Source organism: Phyllobates terribilis, unplaced genomic scaffold (assembly GCF_046119375.1).
Source record: "Phyllobates terribilis strain yellow unplaced genomic scaffold, ASM4611937v1 Scaffold_123__1_contigs__length_5148117, whole genome shotgun sequence".
Lineage (NCBI taxonomy): Eukaryota > Metazoa > Chordata > Amphibia > Anura > Dendrobatidae > Phyllobates > Phyllobates terribilis.
Window position 1 is genome coordinate 1,693,301 of NW_027362883.1, and position 19,789 is coordinate 1,713,089.

At 45.1% G+C, this 19,789-nt stretch overlaps 14 non-coding genes and 1 pseudogene across 14 annotated transcripts; all 15 read left to right on the top strand.

Moving 5' to 3' along the window:
• The first annotated feature begins 924 nt into the window (after nucleotides 1-924).
• Nucleotides 925-1,115, top strand: LOC141201909 (U2 spliceosomal RNA). Its single transcript, XR_012273198.1, has one exon. It is a non-coding gene; the product is annotated as a U2 spliceosomal RNA (small nuclear RNA).
• A 1,115-nt stretch (nucleotides 1,116-2,230) lies between these two features.
• On the top strand, nucleotides 2,231-2,421 carry LOC141201910 (U2 spliceosomal RNA). The gene has a single exon (XR_012273199.1). It is a non-coding gene; the product is annotated as a U2 spliceosomal RNA (small nuclear RNA).
• A 1,115-nt stretch (nucleotides 2,422-3,536) lies between these two features.
• On the top strand, nucleotides 3,537-3,727 carry LOC141201911 (U2 spliceosomal RNA). The gene has a single exon (XR_012273200.1). It is a non-coding gene; the product is annotated as a U2 spliceosomal RNA (small nuclear RNA).
• Nucleotides 3,728-4,839: 1,112 nt separating this feature from the next.
• LOC141202276 (U2 spliceosomal RNA) lies at nucleotides 4,840-5,030 on the top strand. Its single transcript, XR_012273554.1, has one exon. It is a non-coding gene; the product is annotated as a U2 spliceosomal RNA (small nuclear RNA).
• A 1,115-nt stretch (nucleotides 5,031-6,145) lies between these two features.
• On the top strand, nucleotides 6,146-6,336 carry LOC141201912 (U2 spliceosomal RNA). The gene has a single exon (XR_012273201.1). It is a non-coding gene; the product is annotated as a U2 spliceosomal RNA (small nuclear RNA).
• A 1,116-nt stretch (nucleotides 6,337-7,452) lies between these two features.
• LOC141201913 (U2 spliceosomal RNA) lies at nucleotides 7,453-7,643 on the top strand. The gene has a single exon (XR_012273202.1). It is a non-coding gene; the product is annotated as a U2 spliceosomal RNA (small nuclear RNA).
• A 1,115-nt stretch (nucleotides 7,644-8,758) lies between these two features.
• Nucleotides 8,759-8,949, top strand: LOC141201915 (U2 spliceosomal RNA). The gene has a single exon (XR_012273204.1). It is a non-coding gene; the product is annotated as a U2 spliceosomal RNA (small nuclear RNA).
• A 1,115-nt stretch (nucleotides 8,950-10,064) lies between these two features.
• LOC141201916 (U2 spliceosomal RNA) lies at nucleotides 10,065-10,255 on the top strand. The gene has a single exon (XR_012273205.1). It is a non-coding gene; the product is annotated as a U2 spliceosomal RNA (small nuclear RNA).
• Nucleotides 10,256-11,370: 1,115 nt separating this feature from the next.
• On the top strand, nucleotides 11,371-11,561 carry LOC141202385 (U2 spliceosomal RNA). Its single transcript, XR_012273660.1, has one exon. It is a non-coding gene; the product is annotated as a U2 spliceosomal RNA (small nuclear RNA).
• Nucleotides 11,562-12,673: 1,112 nt separating this feature from the next.
• Nucleotides 12,674-12,864, top strand: LOC141201917 (U2 spliceosomal RNA). The gene has a single exon (XR_012273206.1). It is a non-coding gene; the product is annotated as a U2 spliceosomal RNA (small nuclear RNA).
• A 1,115-nt stretch (nucleotides 12,865-13,979) lies between these two features.
• LOC141202698 (U2 spliceosomal RNA) lies at nucleotides 13,980-14,118 on the top strand (annotated as a pseudogene).
• A 472-nt stretch (nucleotides 14,119-14,590) lies between these two features.
• Nucleotides 14,591-14,782, top strand: LOC141202497 (U2 spliceosomal RNA). Its single transcript, XR_012273769.1, has one exon. It is a non-coding gene; the product is annotated as a U2 spliceosomal RNA (small nuclear RNA).
• A 1,115-nt stretch (nucleotides 14,783-15,897) lies between these two features.
• Nucleotides 15,898-16,088, top strand: LOC141201918 (U2 spliceosomal RNA). Its single transcript, XR_012273207.1, has one exon. It is a non-coding gene; the product is annotated as a U2 spliceosomal RNA (small nuclear RNA).
• Nucleotides 16,089-17,206: 1,118 nt separating this feature from the next.
• Nucleotides 17,207-17,397, top strand: LOC141201919 (U2 spliceosomal RNA). The gene has a single exon (XR_012273208.1). It is a non-coding gene; the product is annotated as a U2 spliceosomal RNA (small nuclear RNA).
• Nucleotides 17,398-18,512: 1,115 nt separating this feature from the next.
• On the top strand, nucleotides 18,513-18,703 carry LOC141201920 (U2 spliceosomal RNA). The gene has a single exon (XR_012273209.1). It is a non-coding gene; the product is annotated as a U2 spliceosomal RNA (small nuclear RNA).
• Nucleotides 18,704-19,789: the final 1,086 nt, after the last annotated feature.

A 19,789-nucleotide genomic window follows, 5' to 3' on the forward strand; every position in this document is an offset into this window, starting at 1 on the left:
GCCATGTAATGTGATGCAATGCTATCTTTCTAGCTCTCCCTTTTTACTTCCTTTTGGATAAACAGACATATTAGGCAAGCATTTTGGAGCTTTCACCTAAATAACTACAGGTGGTGAGATAAGCTGCACAATATAATTGACCTTTCAGTATATTGTTGCACACACACCATCTATTTAGCAAATGCCCTTGTTATCAACAGCAGCCTTTTAAACTCACCTGAGCTAACAGGTATGTGCGCTGGTTACTCTGCTGCGCTTAAAATTTCTTTTTTGGTTTGCTACAATGCCTTTTCTGAAACGTTGTCTCCTTCTGCTGGAACACTGACTTCTTTCATTTAATGCCTGCAGACTATAAAAGAGAACCCAACCCAAAAAGTTTGGTTGATTAGTCTGTGGCATTCTGTTAAACTGTTGCTTATGGCGGTCTCTGTGAGCTTCTCAGCGACATTCAGCCAGCCAGGTATCCTGCCTGCAGTAGATGGAATGTGGCAATGGAACGCTGGCTGCGCGTGTCATAATAGGCTCTGAGCCTTTATATACCTGTGCACAGCAGCAGCCACCTTCAGTCTGCTGCTGGACAGCCAGCAGCAGCAGCAGCAGGAGAGGTATGTAATCAGGAGCCCTCCTGCTAAGGGTAAACAGCTGCTCGTTCCACCCCACCCCCCGCCTTAATTGGTTCTCCTCCCTTCCAACGGTGTTGAGGCGGGTGGGAACAGCAGGGGGTGAAGGTGCTGTGTTTAAAGAGGTGGAGTTATGCAGATCTAAAACGCGTGGATTGCAGCAGCAGCAAGCCGAAAAGTGCAGGCATGTAAGGGATCTAGAGGTTGACAACATGTCTTCTTAACGGGAGTCCAGGAGCTCATCTCCACAAATGGACTTTTCAGGATCCTTGGGTGGCTCCGTAGTTAGAAACCAATTCTGGTTATCGCTTCTCGGCCTTTTGGCTAAGATCAAGTGTAGTATCTGTTCTTATCAGTTTAATATCTGATACGTCCCCTATCTGGGGACCATATATTAAATGGATTTTTAGAACAGGGAGATGGAAAAAGAGCTTGCTCTGTCCACTCCACGCATTGACCTGGTATTGCAGTATCTCCAGGACCGGTGCACCCCTTCTTTAATGCAGTTTCTAAAATCAGAAAGAATTGAATTCAATGTTTTTTGTTCATTTTGCTTGTTTGTCGGATTTTGGGATGGACTCTTTGGCTTTGCTTTTCTTCTCCTCATTGGATTTTTCATGTTCAAAGTTGCAGAAGCCAGATTACAAGCTCATTTTGGTTCAACTTCAGCAACTGTGCATTGCATTGCCATGTAATGTGATGCAATGCTATCTTTCTAGCTCTCCCTTTTTACTTCCTTTTGGATAAACAGACATATTAGGCAAGCATTTTGGAGCTTTCACCTAAATAACTACAGGTGGTGAGATAAGCTGCACAATATAATTGACCTTTCAGTATATTGTTGCACACACACCATCTATTTAGCAAATGCCCTTGTTATCAACAGCAGCCTTTTAAACTCACCTGAGCTAACAGGTATGTGCGCTGGTTACTCTGCTGCGCTTAAAATTTCTTTTTTGGTTTGCTACAATGCCTTTTCTGAAACGTTGTCTCCTTCTGCTGGAACACTGACTTCTTTCATTTAATGCCTGCAGACTATAAAAGAGAACCCAACCCAAAAAGTTTGGTTGATTAGTCTGTGGCATTCTGTTAAACTGTTGCTTATGGCGGTCTCTGTGAGCTTCTCAGCGACATTCAGCCAGCCAGGTATCCTGCCTGCAGTAGATGGAATGTGGCAATGGAACGCTGGCTGCGCGTGTCATAATAGGCTCTGAGCCTTTATATACCTGTGCACAGCAGCAGCCACCTTCAGTCTGCTGCTGGACAGCCAGCAGCAGCAGCAGCAGGAGAGGTATGTAATCAGGAGCCCTCCTGCTAAGGGTAGACAGCTGCTCGTTCCACCCCACCCCCCGCCTTAATTGGTTCTCCTCCCTTCCAACGGTGTTGAGGCGGGTGGGAACAGCAGGGGGTGAAGGTGCTGTGTTTAAAGAGGTGGAGTTATGCAGATCTAAAACGCGTGGATTGCAGCAGCAGCAAGCCGAAAAGTGCAGGCATGTAAGGGATCTAGAGGTTGACAACATGTCTTCTTAACGGGAGTCCAGGAGCTCATCTCCACAAATGGACTTTTCAGGATCCTTGGGTGGCTCCGTAGTTTGAAACCAATTCTGGTTATCGCTTCTCGGCCTTTTGGCTAAGATCAAGTGTAGTATCTGTTCTTATCAGTTTAATATCTGATACGTCCCCTATCTGGGGACCATATATTAAATGGATTTTTAGAACAGGGAGATGGAAAAAGAGCTTGCTCTGTCCACTCCACGCATTGACCTGGTATTGCAGTATCTCCAGGACCGGTGCACCCCTTCTTTAATGCAGTTTCTAAAATCAGAAAGAATTTAATTCAATGTTTTTTGTTCATTTTGCTTGTTTGTCGGATTTTGGGATGGACTCTTTGGCTTTGCTTTTCTTCTCCTCATTGGATTTTTCATGTTCAAAGTTGCAGAAGCCAGATTACAAGCTCATTTTGGTTCAACTTCAGCAACTGTGCATTGCATTGCCATGTAATGTGATGCAATGCTATCTTTCTAGCTCTCCCTTTTTACTTCCTTTTGGATAAACAGACATATTAGGCAAGCATTTTGGAGCTTTCACCTAAATAACTACAGGTGGTGAGATAAGCTGCACAATATAATTGACCTTTCAGTATATTGTTGCACACACACCATCTATTTAGCAAATGCCCTTGTTATCAACAGCAGCCTTTTAAACTCACCTGAGCTAACAGGTATGTGCGCTGGTTACTCTGCTGCGCTTAAAATTTCTTTTTTGGTTTGCTACAATGCCTTTTCTGAAACGTTGTCTCCTTCTGCTGGAACACTGACTTCTTTCATTTAATGCCTGCAGACTATAAAAGAGAACCCAACCCAAAAAGTTTGGTTGATTAGTCTGTGGCATTCTGTTAAACTGTTGCTTATGGCGGTCTCTGTGAGCTTCTCAGCGACATTCAGCCAGCCAGGTATCCTGCCTGCAGTAGATGGAATGTGGCAATGGAACGCTGGCTGCGCGTGTCATAATAGGCTCTGAGCCTTTATATACCTGTGCACAGCAGCAGCCACCTTCAGTCTGCTGCTGGACAGCCAGCAGCAGCAGCAGCAGGAGAGGTATGTAATCAGGAGCCCTCCTGCTAAGGGTAGACAGCTGCTCGTTCCACCCCACCCCCCGCCTTAATTGGTTCTCCTCCCTTCCAACGGTGTTGAGGCGGGTGGGAACAGCAGGGGGTGAAGGTGCTGTGTTTAAAGAGGTGGAGTTATGCAGATCTAAAACGCGTGGATTGCAGCAGCAGCAAGCCGAAAAGTGCAGGCATGTAAGGGATCTAGAGGTTGACAACATGTCTTCTTAACGGGAGTCCAGGAGCTCATCTCCACAAATGGACTTTTCAGGATCCTTGGGTGGCTCCGTAGTTTGAAACCAATTCTGGTTATCGCTTCTCGGCCTTTTGGCTAAGATCAAGTGTAGTATCTGTTCTTATCAGTTTAATATCTGATACGTCCCCTATCTGGGGACCATATATTAAATGGATTTTTAGAACAGGGAGATGGAAAAAGAGCTTGCTCTGTCCACTCCACGCATTGACCTGGTATTGCAGTATCTCCAGGACCGGTGCACCCCTTCTTTAATGCAGTTTCTAAAATCAGAAAGAATTGAATTCAATGTTTTTTGTTCATTTTGCTTGTTTGTCGGATTTTGGGATGGACTCTTTGGCTTTGCTTTTCTTCTCCTCATTGGATTTTTCATGTTCAAAGTTGCAGAAGCCAGATTACAAGCTCATTTTGGTTCAACTTCAGCAACTGTGCATTGCATTGCCATGTAATGTGATGCAATGCTATCTTTCTAGCTCTCCCTTTTTACTTCCTTTTGGATAAACAGACATATTAGGCAAGCATTTTGGAGCTTTCACCTAAATAACTACAGGTGGTGAGATAAGCTGCACAATATAATTGACCTTTCAGTATATTGTTGCACACACACCATCTATTTAGCAAATGCCCTTGTTATCAACAGCAGCCTTTTAAACTCACCTGAGCTAACAGGTATGTGCGCTGGTTACTCTGCTGCGCTTAAAATTTCTTTTTTGGTTTGCTACAATGCCTTTTCTGAAACGTTGTCTCCTTCTGCTGGAACACTGACTTCTTTCATTTAATGCCTGCAGACTATAAAAGAGAACCCAACCCAAAAAGTTTGGTTGATTAGTCTGTGGCATTCTGTTAAACTGTTGCTTATGGCGGTCTCTGTGAGCTTCTCAGCGACATTCAGCCAGCCAGGTATCCTGCCTGCAGTAGATGGAATGTGGCAATGGAACGCTGGCTGCGCGTGTCATAATAGGCTCTGAGCCTTTATATACCTGTGCACAGCAGCAGCCACCTTCAGTCTGCTGCTGGACAGCCAGCAGCAGCAGCAGGAGAGGTATGTAATCAGGAGCCCTCCTGCTAAGGGTAGACAGCTGCTCGTTCCACCCCACCCCCCGCCTTAATTGGTTCTCCTCCCTTCCAACGGTGTTGAGGCGGGTGGGAACAGCAGGGGGTGAAGGTGCTGTGTTTAAAGAGGTGGAGTTATGCAGATCTAAAACGCGTGGATTGCAGCAGCAGCAAGCCGAAAAGTGCAGGCATGTAAGGGATCTAGAGGTTGACAACATGTCTTCTTAACGGGAGTCCAGGAGCTCATCTCCACAAATGGACTTTTCAGGATCCTTGGGTGGCTCCGTAGTTTGAAACCAATTCTGGTTATCGCTTCTCGGCCTTTTGGCTAAGATCAAGTGTAGTATCTGTTCTTATCAGTTTAATATCTGATACGTTCCCTATCTGGGGACCATATATTAAATGGATTTTTAGAACAGGGAGATGGAAAAAGAGCTTGCTCTGTCCACTCCACGCATTGACCTGGTATTGCAGTATCTCCAGGACCGGTGCACCCCTTCTTTAATGCAGTTTCTAAAATCAGAAAGAATTGAATTCAATGTTTTTTGTTCATTTTGCTTGTTTGTCGGATTTTGGGATGGACTCTTTGGCTTTGCTTTTCTTCTTCTCATTGGATTTTTCATGTTCAAAGTTGCAGAAGCCAGATTACAAGCTCATTTTGGTTCAACTTCAGCAACTGTGCATTGCATTGCCATGTAATGTGATGCAATGCTATCTTTCTAGCTCTCCCTTTTTACTTCCTTTTGGATAAACAGACATATTAGGCAAGCATTTTGGAGCTTTCACCTAAATAACTACAGGTGGTGAGATAAGCTGCACAATATAATTGACCTTTCAGTATATTGTTGCACACACACCATCTATTTAGCAAATGCCCTTGTTATCAACAGCAGCCTTTTAAACTCACCTGAGCTAACAGGTATGTGCGCTGGTTACTCTGCTGCGCTTAAAATTTCTTTTTTGGTTTGCTACAATGCCTTTTCTGAAACGTTGTCTCCTTCTGCTGGAACACTGACTTCTTTCATTTAATGCCTGCAGACTATAAAAGAGAACCCAACCCAAAAAGTTTGGTTGATTAGTCTGTGGCATTCTGTTAAACTGTTGCTTATGGCGGTCTCTGTGAGCTTCTCAGCGACATTCAGCCAGCCAGGTATCCTGCCTGCAGTAGATGGAATGTGGCAATGGAACGCTGGCTGCGCGTGTCATAATAGGCTCTGAGCCTTTATATACCTGTGCACAGCAGCAGCCACCTTCAGTCTGCTGCTGGACAGCCAGCAGCAGCAGCAGCAGGAGAGGTATGTAATCAGGAGCCCTCCTGCTAAGGGTAGACAGCTGCTCGTTCCACCCCACCCCCCGCCTTAATTGGTTCTCCTCCCTTCCAACGGTGTTGAGGCGGGTGGGAACAGCAGGGGGTGAAGGTGCTGTGTTTAAAGAGGTGGAGTTATGCAGATCTAAAACGCGTGGATTGCAGCAGCAGCAAGCCGAAAAGTGCAGGCATGTAAGGGATCTAGAGGTTGACAACATGTCTTCTTAACGGGAGTCCAGGAGCTCATCTCCACAAATGGACTTTTCAGGATCCTTGGGTGGCTCCGTAGTTTGAAACCAATTCTGGTTATCGCTTCTCGGCCTTTTGGCTAAGATCAAGTGTAGTATCTGTTCTTATCAGTTTAATATCTGATACGTCCCCTATCTGGGGACCATATATTAAATGGATTTTTAGAACAGGGAGATGGAAAAAGAGCTTGCTCTGTCCACTCCACGCATTGACCTGGTATTGCAGTATCTCCAGGACCGGTGCACCCCTTCTTTAATGCAGTTTCTAAAATCAGAAAGAATTGAATTCAATGTTTTTTGTTCATTTTGCTTGTTTGTCGGATTTTGGGATGGACTCTTTGGCTTTGCTTTTCTTCTCCTCATTGGATTTTTCATGTTCAAAGTTGCAGAAGCCAGATTACAAGCTCATTTTGGTTCAACTTCAGCAACTGTGCATTGCATTGCCATGTAATGTGATGCAATGCTATCTTTCTAGCTCTCCCTTTTTACTTCCTTTTGGATAAACAGACATATTAGGCAAGCATTTTGGAGCTTTCACCTAAATAACTACAGGTGGTGAGATAAGCTGCACAATATAATTGACCTTTCAGTATATTGTTGCACACACACCATCTATTTAGCAAATGCCCTTGTTATCAACAGCAGCCTTTTAAACTCACCTGAGCTAACAGGTATGTGCGCTGGTTACTCTGCTGCGCTTAAAATTTCTTTTTTGGTTTGCTACAATGCCTTTTCTGAAACGTTGTCTCCTTCTGCTGGAACACTGACTTCTTTCATTTAATGCCTGCAGACTATAAAAGAGAACCCAACCCAAAAAGTTTGGTTGATTAGTCTGTGGCATTCTGTTAAACTGTTGCTTATGGCGGTCTCTGTGAGCTTCTCAGCGACATTCAGCCAGCCAGGTATCCTGCCTGCAGTAGATGGAATGTGGCAATGGAACGCTGGCTGCGCGTGTCATAATAGGCTCTGAGCCTTTATATACCTGTGCACAGCAGCAGCCACCTTCAGTCTGCTGCTGGACAGCCAGCAGCAGCAGCAGCAGGAGAGGTATGTAATCAGGAGCCCTCCTGCTAAGGGTAGACAGCTGCTCGTTCCACCCCACCCCCCGCCTTAATTGGTTCTCCTCCCTTCCAACGGTGTTGAGGCGGGTGGGAACAGCAGGGGGTGAAGGTGCTGTGTTTAAAGAGGTGGAGTTATGCAGATCTAAAACGCGTGGATTGCAGCAGCAGCAAGCCGAAAAGTGCAGGCATGTAAGGGATCTAGAGGTTGACAACATGTCTTCTTAACGGGAGTCCAGGAGCTCAATCTCCACAAATGGACTTTTCAGGATCCTTGGGTGGCTCCGTAGTTTGAAACCAATTCTGGTTATCGCTTCTCGGCCTTTTGGCTAAGATCAAGTGTAGTATCTGTTCTTATCAGTTTAATATCTGATACGTCCCCTATCTGGGGACCATATATTAAATGGATTTTTAGAACAGGGAGATGGAAAAAGAGCTTGCTCTGTCCACTCCACGCATTGACCTGGTATTGCAGTATCTCCAGGACCGGTGCACCCCTTCTTTAATGCAGTTTCTAAAATCAGAAAGAATTGAATTCAATGTTTTTTGTTCATTTTGCTTGTTTGTCGGATTTTGGGATGGACTCTTTGGCTTTGCTTTTCTTCTCCTCATTGGATTTTTCATGTTCAAAGTTGCAGAAGCCAGATTACAAGCTCATTTTGGTTCAACTTCAGCAACTGTGCATTGCATTGCCATGTAATGTGATGCAATGCTATCTTTCTAGCTCTCCCTTTTTACTTCCTTTTGGATAAACAGACATATTAGGCAAGCATTTTGGAGCTTTCACCTAAATAACTACAGGTGGTGAGATAAGCTGCACAATATAATTGACCTTTCAGTATATTGTTGCACACACACCATCTATTTAGCAAATGCCCTTGTTATCAACAGCAGCCTTTTAAACTCACCTGAGCTAACAGGTATGTGCGCTGGTTACTCTGCTGCGCTTAAAATTTCTTTTTTGGTTTGCTACAATGCCTTTTCTGAAATGTTGTCTCCTTCTGCTGGAACACTGACTTCTTTCATTTAATGCCTGCAGACTATAAAAGAGAACCCAACCCAAAAAGTTTGGTTGATTAGTCTGTGGCATTCTGTTAAACTGTTGCTTATGGCGGTCTCTGTGAGCTTCTCAGCGACATTCAGCCAGCCAGGTATCCTGCCTGCAGTAGATGGAATGTGGCAATGGAACGCTGGCTGCGCGTGTCATAATAGGCTCTGAGCCTTTATATACCTGTGCACAGCAGCAGCCACCTTCAGTCTGCTGCTGGACAGCCAGCAGCAGCAGCAGCAGGAGAGGTATGTAATCAGGAGCCCTCCTGCTAAGGGTAGACAGCTGCTCGTTCCACCCCACCCCCCGCCTTAATTGGTTCTCCTCCCTTCCAACGGTGTTGAGGCGGGTGGGAACAGCAGGGGGTGAAGGTGCTGTGTTTAAAGAGGTGGAGTTATGCAGATCTAAAACGCGTGGATTGCAGCAGCAGCAAGCCGAAAAGTGCAGGCATGTAAGGGATCTAGAGGTTGACAACATGTCTTCTTAACGGGAGTCCAGGAGCTCATCTCCACAAATGGACTTTTCAGGATCCTTGGGTGGCTCCGTAGTTTGAAACCAATTCTGGTTATCGCTTCTCGGCCTTTTGGCTAAGATCAAGTGTAGTATCTGTTCTTATCAGTTTAATATCTGATACGTCCCCTATCTGGGGACCATATATTAAATGGATTTTTAGAACAGGGAGATGGAAAAAGAGCTTGCTCTGTCCACTCCACGCATTGACCTGGTATTGCAGTATCTCCAGGACCGGTGCACCCCTTCTTTAATGCAGTTTCTAAAATCAGAAAGAATTGAATTCAATGTTTTTTGTTCATTTTGCTTGTTTGTCGGATTTTGGGATGGACTCTTTGGCTTTGCTTTTCTTCTCCTCATTGGATTTTTCATGTTCAAAGTTGCAGAAGCCAGATTACAAGCTCATTTTGGTTCAACTTCAGCAACTGTGCATTGCATTGCCATGTAATGTGATGCAATGCTATCTTTCTAGCTCTCCCTTTTTACTTCCTTTTGGATAAACAGACATATTAGGCAAGCATTTTGGAGCTTTCACCTAAATAACTACAGGTGGTGAGATAAGCTGCACAATATAATTGACCTTTCAGTATATTGTTGCACACACACCATCTATTTAGCAAATGCCCTTGTTATCAACAGCAGCCTTTTAAACTCACCTGAGCTAACAGGTATGTGCGCTGGTTACTCTGCTGCGCTTAAAATTTCTTTTTTGGTTTGCTACAATGCCTTTTCTGAAACGTTGTCTCCTTCTGCTGGAACACTGACTTCTTTCATTTAATGCCTGCAGACTATAAAAGAGAACCCAACCCAAAAAGTTTGGTTGATTAGTCTGTGGCATTCTGTTAAACTGTTGCTTATGGCGGTCTCTGTGAGCTTCTCAGCGACATTCAGCCAGCCAGGTATCCTGCCTGCAGTAGATGGAATGTGGCAATGGAACGCTGGCTGCGCGTGTCATAATAGGCTCTGAGCCTTTATATACCTGTGCACAGCAGCAGCCACCTTCAGTCTGCTGCTGGACAGCCAGCAGCAGCAGCAGCAGGAGAGGTATGTAATCAGGAGCCCTCCTGCTAAGGGTAGACAGCTGCTCGTTCCACCCCACCCCCCGCCTTAATTGGTTCTCCTCCCTTCCAACGGTGTTGAGGCGGGTGGGAACAGCAGGGGGTGAAGGTGCTGTGTTTAAAGAGGTGGAGTTATGCAGATCTAAAACGCGTGGATTGCAGCAGCAGCAAGCCGAAAAGTGCAGGCATGTAAGGGATCTAGAGGTTGACAACATGTCTTCTTAACGGGAGTCCAGGAGCTCATCTCCACAAATGGACTTTTCAGGATCCTTGGGTGGCTCCGTAGTTTGAAACCAATTCTGGTTATCGCTTCTCGGCCTTTTGGCTAAGATCAAGTGTAGTATCTGTTCTTATCAGTTTAATATCTGATACGTCCCCTATCTGGGGACCATATATTAAATGGATTTTTAGAACAGGGAGATGGAAAAAGAGCTTGCTCTGTCCACTCCACGCATTGACCTGGTATTGCAGTATCTCCAGGACCGGTGCACCCCTTCTTTAATGCAGTTTCTAAAATCAGAAAGAATTGAATTCAATGTTTTTTGTTCATTTTGCTTGTTTGTCGGATTTTGGGATGGACTCTTTGGCTTTGCTTTTCTTCTCCTCATTGGATTTTTCATGTTCAAAGTTGCAGAAGCCAGATTACAAGCTCATTTTGGTTCAACTTCAGCAACTGTGCATTGCATTGCCATGTAATGTGATGCAATGCTATCTTTCTAGCTCTCCCTTTTTACTTCCTTTTGGATAAACAGACATATTAGGCAAGCATTTTGGAGCTTTCACCTAAATAACTACAGGTGGTGAGATAAGCTGCACAATATAATTGACCTTTCAGTATATTGTTGCACACACACCATCTATTTAGCAAATGCCCTTGTTATCAACAGCAGCCTTTTAAACTCACCTGAGCTAACAGGTATGTGCGCTGGTTACTCTGCTGCGCTTAAAATTTCTTTTTTGGTTTGCTACAATGCCTTTTCTGAAACGTTGTCTCCTTCTGCTGGAACACTGAGTTCTTTCATTTAATGCCTGCAGACTATAAAAGAGAACCCAACCCAAAAAGTTTGGTTGATTAGTCTGTGGCATTCTGTTAAACTGTTGCTTATGGCGGTCTCTGTGAGCTTCTCAGCGACATTCAGCCAGCCAGGTATCCTGCCTGCAGTAGATGGAATGTGGCAATGGAACGCTGGCTGCGCGTGTCATAATAGGCTCTGAGCCTTTATATACCTGTGCACAGCAGCAGCCACCTTCAGTCTGCTGCTGGACAGCCAGCAGCAGCAGCAGCAGGAGAGGTATGTAATCAGGAGCCCTCCTGCTAAGGGTAGACAGCTGCTCGTTCCACCCCACCCCCCGCCTTAATTGGTTCTCCTCCCTTCCAACGGTGTTGAGGCGGGTGGGAACAGCAGGGGGTGAAGGTGCTGTGTTTAAAGAGGTGGAGTTATGCAGATCTAAAACGCGTGGATTGCAGCAGCAGCAAGCCGAAAAGTGCAGGCATGTAAGGGATCTAGAGGTTGACAACATGTCTTCTTAACGGGAGTCCAGGAGCTCATCTCCACAAATGGACTTTTCAGGATCCTTGGGTGGCTCCGTAGTTTGAAACCAATTCTGGTTATCGCTTCTCGGTCTTTTGGCTAAGATCAAGTGTAGTATCTGTTCTTATCAGTTTAATATCTGATACGTCCCCTATCTGGGGACCATATATTAAATGGATTTTTAGAACAGGGAGATGGAAAAAGAGCTTGCTCTGTCCACTCCACGCATTGACCTGGTATTGCAGTATCTCCAGGACCGGTGCACCCCTTCTTTAATGCAGTTTCTAAAATCAGAAAGAATTGAATTCAATGTTTTTTGTTCATTTTGCTTGTTTGTCGGATTTTGGGATGGACTCTTTGGCTTTGCTTTTCTTCTCCTCATTGGATTTTTCATGTTCAAAGTTGCAGAAGCCAGATTACAAGCTCATTTTGGTTCAACTTCAGCAACTGTGCATTGCATTGCCATGTAATGTGATGCAATGCTATCTTTCTAGCTCTCCCTTTTTACTTCCTTTTGGATAAACAGACATATTAGGCAAGCATTTTGGAGCTTTCACCTAAATAACTACAGGTGGTGAGATAAGCTGCACAATATAATTGACCTTTCAGTATATTGTTGCACACACACCATCTATTTAGCAAATGCCCTTGTTATCAACAGCAGCCTTTTAAACTCACCTGAGCTAACAGGTATGTGCGCTGGTTACTCTGCTGCGCTTAAAATTTCTTTTTTGGTTTGCTACAATGCCTTTTCTGAAACGTTGTCTCCTTCTGCTGGAACACTGAGTTCTTTCATTTAATGCCTGCAGACTATAAAAGAGAACCCAACCCAAAAAGTTTGGTTGATTAGTCTGTGGCATTCTGTTAAACTGTTGCTTATGGCGGTCTCTGTGAGCTTCTCAGCGACATTCAGCCAGCCAGGTATCCTGCCTGCAGTAGATGGAATGTGGCAATGGAACGCTGGCTGCGCGTGTCATAATAGGCTCTGAGCCTTTATATACCTGTGCACAGCAGCAGCCACCTTCAGTCTGCTGCTGGACAGCCAGCAGCAGCAGCAGGAGAGGTATGTAATCAGGAGCCCTCCTGCTAAGGGTAGACAGCTGCTCGTTCCACCCCACCCCCCGCCTTAATTGGTTCTCCTCCCTTCCAACGGTGTTGAGGCGGGTGGGAACAGCAGGGGGTGAAGGTGCTGTGTTTAAAGAGGTGGAGTTATGCAGATCTAAAACGCGTGGATTGCAGCAGCAGCAAGCCGAAAAGTGCAGGCATGTAAGGGATCTAGAGGTTGACAACATGTCTTCTTAACGGGAGTCCAGGAGCTCATCTCCACAAATGGACTTTTCAGGATCCTTGGGTGGCTCCGTAGTTTGAAACCAATTCTGGTTATCGCTTCTCGGCCTTTTGGCTAAGATCAAGTGTAGTATCTGTTCTTATCAGTTTAATATCTGATACGTCCCCTATCTGGGGACCATATATTAAATGGATTTTTAGAACAGGGAGATGGAAAAAGAGCTTGCTCTGTCCACTCCACGCATTGACCTGGTATTGCAGTATCTCCAGGACCGGTGCACCCCTTCTTTAATGCAGTTTCTAAAATCAGAAAGAATTGAATTCAATGTTTTTTGTTCATTTTGCTTGTTTGTCGGATTTTGGGATGGACTCTTTGGCTTTGCTTTTCTTCTCCTCATTGGATTTTTCATGTTCAAAGTTGCAGAAGCCAGATTACAAGCTCATTTTGGTTCAACTTCAGCAACTGTGCATTGCATTGCCATGTAATGTGATGCAATGCTATCTTTCTAGCTCTCCCTTTTTACTTCCTTTTGGATAAACAGACATATTAGGCAAGCATTTTGGAGCTTTCACCTAAATAACTACAGGTGGTGAGATAAGCTGCACAATATAATTGACCTTTCAGTATATTGTTGCACACACACCATCTATTTAGCAAATGCCCTTGTTATCAACAGCAGCATTTTAAACTCACCTGAGCTAACAGGTATGTGCGCTGGTTACTCTGCTGCGCTTAAAATTTCTTTTTTGGTTTGCTACAATGCCTTTTCTGAAACGTTGTCTCCTTCTGCTGGAACACTGACTTCTTTCATTTAATGCCTGCAGACTATAAAAGAGAACCCAACCCAAAAAGTTTGGTTGATTAGTCTGTGGCATTCTGTTAAACTGTTGCTTATGGCGGTCTCTGTGAGCTTCTCAGCGACATTCAGCCAGCCAGGTATCCTGCCTGCAGTAGATGGAATGTGGCAATGGAACGCTGGCTGCGCGTGTCATAATAGGCTCTGAGCCTTTATATACCTGTGCACAGCAGCAGCCACCTTCAGTCTGCTGCTGGACAGCCAGCAGCAGCAGCAGCAGGAGAGGTATGTAATCAGGAGCCCTCCTGCTAAGGGTAGACAGCTGTTCGTTCCACCCCACCCCCCGCCTTAATTGGTTCTCCTCCCTTCCAACGGTGTTGAGGCGGGTGGGAACAGCAGGGGGTGAAGGTGCTGTGTTTAAAGAGGTGGAGTTATGCAGATCTAAAACGCGTGGATTGCAGCAGCAGCAAGCCGAAAAGTGCAGGCATGTAAGGGATCTAGAGGTTGACAACATGTCTTCTTAACGGGAGTCCAGGAGCTCATCTCCACAAATGGACTTTTCAGGATCCTTGGGTGGCTCCGTAGTTTGAAACCAATTCTGGTTATCGCTTCTCGGCCTTTTGGCTAAGATCAAGTGTAGTATCTGATTTGCACAGCGCCTGTTGACTGCCCTTGAGGACGACCTGAGGAACTCTGTCCCCAGGGCGAGCCTATCGCACCATTCTGTGCTTTATGGACTCTTCCCTGGGGTTCATACCGTCGGAGCCATCCAGGAGGCTTGGCGCCTTATGAACTGCTTCAAGGATGCCGTTTGGGTCGCCAGGAACCGGCTCATCTTGAGGAGGGAGAGGATGTCCATCCAGGACTGCCGCAGGCTGATCCACAGCCTGCTCAGAGACTATTCCATCGAGGACGGTCCGGAGGACGAGGATGAGGACTAAACCCCTCCTCCCCCTCTCCCCTTATGTGTCTTGTCTTTCAATAAAGCTTCGGGCATGTGATTTTCCCCTCCCCATCCCCTTTTTCCCAATCCATATCCCTTATCACGGTTCGTCGTACTGTATTGATTGACATGCTTTTTCTTTCAGATTGAGTGTTTTGTGTAGCATAGGGGTGTGATGTGTCTAGTTAGTGCGTCGTATCCTCATGCTATGTAAATATGATGTAGAATTCTGGGTGTACTGGGCTGCGGCACTGTACACTGTCTGTTAACTTATTTTTTTGTGCTAATAAAAGATATATTCAATTAAAAAATCTGTTCTTATCAGTTTAATATCTGATACGTCCCCTATCTGGGGACCATATATTAAATGGATTTTTAGAACAGGGAGATGGAAAAAGAGCTTGCTCTGTCCACTCCACGCATTGACCTGGTATTGCAGTATCTCCAGGACCGGTGCACCCCTTCTTTAATGCAGTTTCTAAAATCAGAAAGAATTGAATTCAATGTTTTTTGTTCATTTTGCTTGTTTGTCGGATTTTGGGATGGACTCTTTGGCTTTGCTTTTCTTCTCCTCATTGGATTTTTCATGTTCAAAGTTGCAGAAGCCAGATTACAAGCTCATTTTGGTTCAACTTCAGCAACTGTGCATTGCATTGCCATGTAATGTGATGCAATGCTATCTTTCTAGCTCTCCCTTTTTACTTCCTTTTGGATAAACAGACATATTAGGCAAGCATTTTGGAGCTTTCACCTAAATAACTACAGGTGGTGAGATAAGCTGCACAATATAATTGACCTTTCAGTATATTGTTGCACACACACCATCTATTTAGCAAATGCCCTTGTTATCAACAGCAGCCTTTTAAACTCACCTGAGCTAATAGGTATGTGCGCTGGTTACTCTGCTGCGCTTAAAATTTATTTTTTGGTTTGCTACAATGCCTTTTCTGAAACGTTGTCTCCTTCTGCTGGAACACTGACTTCTTTCATTTAATGCCTGCAGACTATAAAAGAGAACCCAACCCAAAAAGTTTGGTTGATTAGTCTGTGGCATTCTGTTAAACTGTTGCTTATGGCGGTCTCTGTGAGCTTCTCAGCGACATTCAGCCAGCCAGGTATCCTGCCTGCAGTAGATGGAATGTGGCAATGGAACGCTGGCTGCGCGTGTCATAATAGGCTCTGAGCCTTTATATACCTGTGCACAGCAGCAGCCACCTTCAGTCTGCTGCTGGACAGCCAGCAGCAGCAGCAGCAGACGAGGTATGTAATCAGGAGCCCTCCTGCTAAGGGTAGACAGCTGCTCGTTCCACCCCACCCCCCGCCTTAATTGGTTCTCCTCCCTTCCAACGGTGTTGAGGCGGGTGGGAACAGCAGGGGGTGAAGGTGCTGTGTTTAAAGAGGTGGAGTTATGCAGATCTAAAACGCGTGGATTGCAGCAGCAGCAAGCCGAAAAGTGCAGGCATGTAAGGGATCTAGAGGTTGACAACATGTCTTCTTAACGGGAGTCCAGGAGCTCATCTCCACAAATGGACTTTTCAGGATCCTTGGGTGGCTCCGTAGTTTGAAACCAATTCTGGTTATCGCTTCTCGGCCTTTTGGCTAAGATCAAGTGTAGTATCTGTTCTTATCAGTTTAATATCTGATACGTCCCCTATCTGGGGACCATATATTAAATGGATTTTTAGAACAGGGAGATGGAAAAAGAGCTTGCTCTGTCCACTCCACGCATTGACCTGGTATTGCAGTATCTCCAGGACCGGTGCACCCCTTCTTTAATGCAGTTTCTAAAATCAGAAAGAATTGAATTCAATGTTTTTTGTTCATTTTGCTTGTTTGTCGGATTTTGGGATGGACTCTTTGGCTTTGCTTTTCTTCTCCTCATTGGATTTTTCATGTTCAAAGTTGCAGAAGCCAGATTACAAGCTCATTTTGGTTCAACTTCAGCAACTGTGCATTGCATTGCCATGTAATGTGATGCAATGCTATCTTTCTAGCTCTCCCTTTTTACTTCCTTTTGGATAAACAGACATATTAGGCAAGCATTTTGGAGCTTTCACCTAAATAACTACAGGTGGTGAGATAAGCTGCACAATATAATTGACCTTTCAGTATATTGTTGCACACACACCATCTATTTAGCAAATGCCCTTGTTATCAACAGCAGCCTTTTAAACTCACCTGAGCTAACAGATATGTGCGCTGGTTACTCTGCTGCGCTTAAAATTTCTTTTTTGGTTTGCTACAATGCCTTTTCTGAAACGTTGTCTCCTTCTGCTGGAACACTGACTTCTTTCATTTAATGCCTGCAGACTATAAAAGAGAACCCAACCCAAAAAGTTTGGTTGATTAGTCTGTGGCATTCTGTTAAACTGTTGCTTATGGCGGTCTCTGTGAGCTTCTCAGCGACATTCAGCCAGCCAGGTATCCTGCCTGCAGTAGATGGAATGTGGCAATGGAACGCTGGCTGCGCGTGTCATAATAGGCTCTGAGCCTTTATATACCTGTGCACAGCAGCAGCCACCTTCAGTCTGCTGCTGGACAGCCAGCAGCAGCAGCAGCAGCAGGAGAGGTATGTAATCAGGAGCCCTCCTGCTAAGGGTAGACAGCTGCTCGTTCCACCCCACCCCCCGCCTTAATTGGTTCTCCTCCCTTCCAACGGTGTTGAGGCGGGTGGGAACAGCAGGGGGTGAAGGTGCTGTGTTTAAAGAGGTGGAGTTATGCAGATCTAAAACGCGTGGATTGCAGCAGCAGCAAGCCGAAAAGTGCAGGCATGTAATGGATCTAGAGGTTGACAACATGTCTTCTTAACGGGAGTCCAGGAGCTCATCTCCACAAATGGACTTTTCAGGATCCTTGGGTGGCTCCGTAGTTTGAAACCAATTCTGGTTATCGCTTCTCGGCCTTTTGGCTAAGATCAAGTGTAGTATCTGTTCTTATCAGTTTAATATCTGATACGTCCCCTATCTGGGGACCATATATTAAATGGATTTTTAGAACAGGGAGATGGAAAAAGAGCTTGCTCTGTCCACTCCACGCATTGACCTGGTATTGCAGTATCTCCAGGACCGGTGCACCCCTTCTTTAATGCAGTTTCTAAAATCAGAAAGAATTGAATTCAATGTTTTTTGTTCATTTTGCTTGTTTGTCGGATTTTGGGATGGACTCTTTGGCTTTGCTTTTCTTCTCCTCATTGGATTTTTCATGTTCAAAGTTGCAGAAGCCAGATTACAAGCTCATTTTGGTTCAACTTCAGCAACTGTGCATTGCATTGCCATGTAATGTGATGCAATGCTATCTTTCTAGCTCTCCCTTTTTACTTCCTTTTGGATAAACAGACATATTAGGCAAGCATTTTGGAGCTTTCACCTAAATAACTACAGGTGGTGAGATAAGCTGCACAATATAATTGACCTTTCAGTATATTGTTGCACACACACCATCTATTTAGCAAATGCCCTTGTTATCAACAGCAGCCTTTTAAACTCACCTGAGCTAACAGGTATGTGCGCTGGTTACTCTGCTGCGCTTAAAATTTCTTTTTTGGTTTGCTACAATGCCTTTTCTGAAACGTTGTCTCCTTCTGCTGGAACACTGACTTCTTTCATTTAATGCCTGCAGACTATAAAAGAGAACCCAACCCAAAAAGTTTGGTTGATTAGTCTGTGGCATTCTGTTAAACTGTTGCTTATGGCGGTCTCTGTGAGCTTCTCAGCGACATTCAGCCAGCCAGGTATCCTGCCTGCAGTAGATGGAATGTGGCAATGGAACGCTGGCTGCGCGTGTCATAATAGGCTCTGAGCCTTTATATACCTGTGCACAGCAGCAGCCACCTTCAGTCTGCTGCTGGACAGCCAGCAGCAGCAGCAGCAGGAGAGGTATGTAATCAGGAGCCCTCCTGCTAAGGGTAGACAGCTGCTCGTTCCACCCCACCCACCGCCTTAATTGGTTCTCCTCCCTTCCAACGGTGTTGAGGCGGGTGGGAACAGCAGGGGGTGAAGGTGCTGTGTTTAAAGAGGTGGAGTTATGCAGATCTAAAACGCGTGGATTGCAGCAGCAGCAAGCCGAAAAGTGCAGGCATGTAAGGGATCTAGAGGTTGACAACATGTCTTCTTAACGGGAGTCCAGGAGCTCATCTCCACAAATGGACTTTTCAGGATCCTTGGGTGGCTCCGTAGTTTGAAACCAATTCTGGTTATCGCTTCTCGGCCTTTTGGCTAAGATCAAGTGTAGTATCTGTTCTTATCAGTTTAATATCTGATACGTCCCCTATCTGGGGACCATATATTAAATGGATTTTTAGAACAGGGAGATGGAAAAAGAGCTTGCTCTGTCCACTCCACGCATTGACCTGGTATTGCAGTATCTCCAGGACCGGTGCACCCCTTCTTTAATGCAGTTTCTAAAATCAGAAAGAATTGAATTCAATGTTTTTTGTTCATTTTGCTTGTTTGTCGGATTTTGGGATGGACTCTTTGGCTTTGCTTTTCTTCTCCTCATTGGATTTTTCATGTTCAAAGTTGCAGAAGCCAGATTACAAGCTCATTTTGGTTCAACTTCAGCAACTGTGCATTGCATTGCCATGTAATGTGATGCAATGCTATCTTTCTAGCTCTCCCTTTTTACTTCCTTTTGGATAAACAGACATATTAGGCAAGCATTTTGGAGCTTTCACCTAAATAACTACAGGTGGTGAGATAAGCTGCACAATATAATTGACCTTTCAGTATATTGTTGCACACACACCATCTATTTAGCAAATGCCCTTGTTATCAACAGCAGCCTTTTAAACTCACCTGAGCTAACAGGTATGTGCGCTGGTTACTCTGCTGCGCTTAAAATTTCTTTTTTGGTTTGCTACAATGCCTTTTCTGAAACGTTGTCTCCTTCTGCTGGAACACTGACTTCTTTCATTTAATGCCTGCAGACTATAAAAGAGAACCCAACCCAAAAAGTTTGGTTGATTAGTCTGTGGCATTCTGTTAAACTGTTGCTTATGGCGGTCTCTGTGAGCTTCTCAGCGACATTCAGCCAGCCAGGTATCCTGCCTGCAGTAGATGGAATGTGGCAATGGAACGCTGGCTGCGCGTGTCATAATAGGCTCTGAGCCTTTATATACCTGTGCACAGCAGCAGCCACCTTCAGTCTGCTGCTGGACAGCCAGCAGCAGCAGCAGCAGGAGAGGTATGTAATCAGGAGCCCTCCTGCTAAGGGTAGACAGCTGCTCGTTCCACCCCACCCCCCGCCTTAATTGGTTCTCCTCCCTTCCAACGGTGTTGAGGCGGGTGGGAACAGCAGGGGGTGAAGGTGCTGTGTTTAAAGAGGTGGAGTTATGCAGATCTAAAACGCGTGGATTGCAGCAGCAGCAAGCCGAAAAGTGCAGGCATGTAAGGGATCTAGAGGTTGACAACATGTCTTCTTAACGGGAGTCCAGGAGCTCATCTCCACAAATGGACTTTTCAGGATCCTTGGGT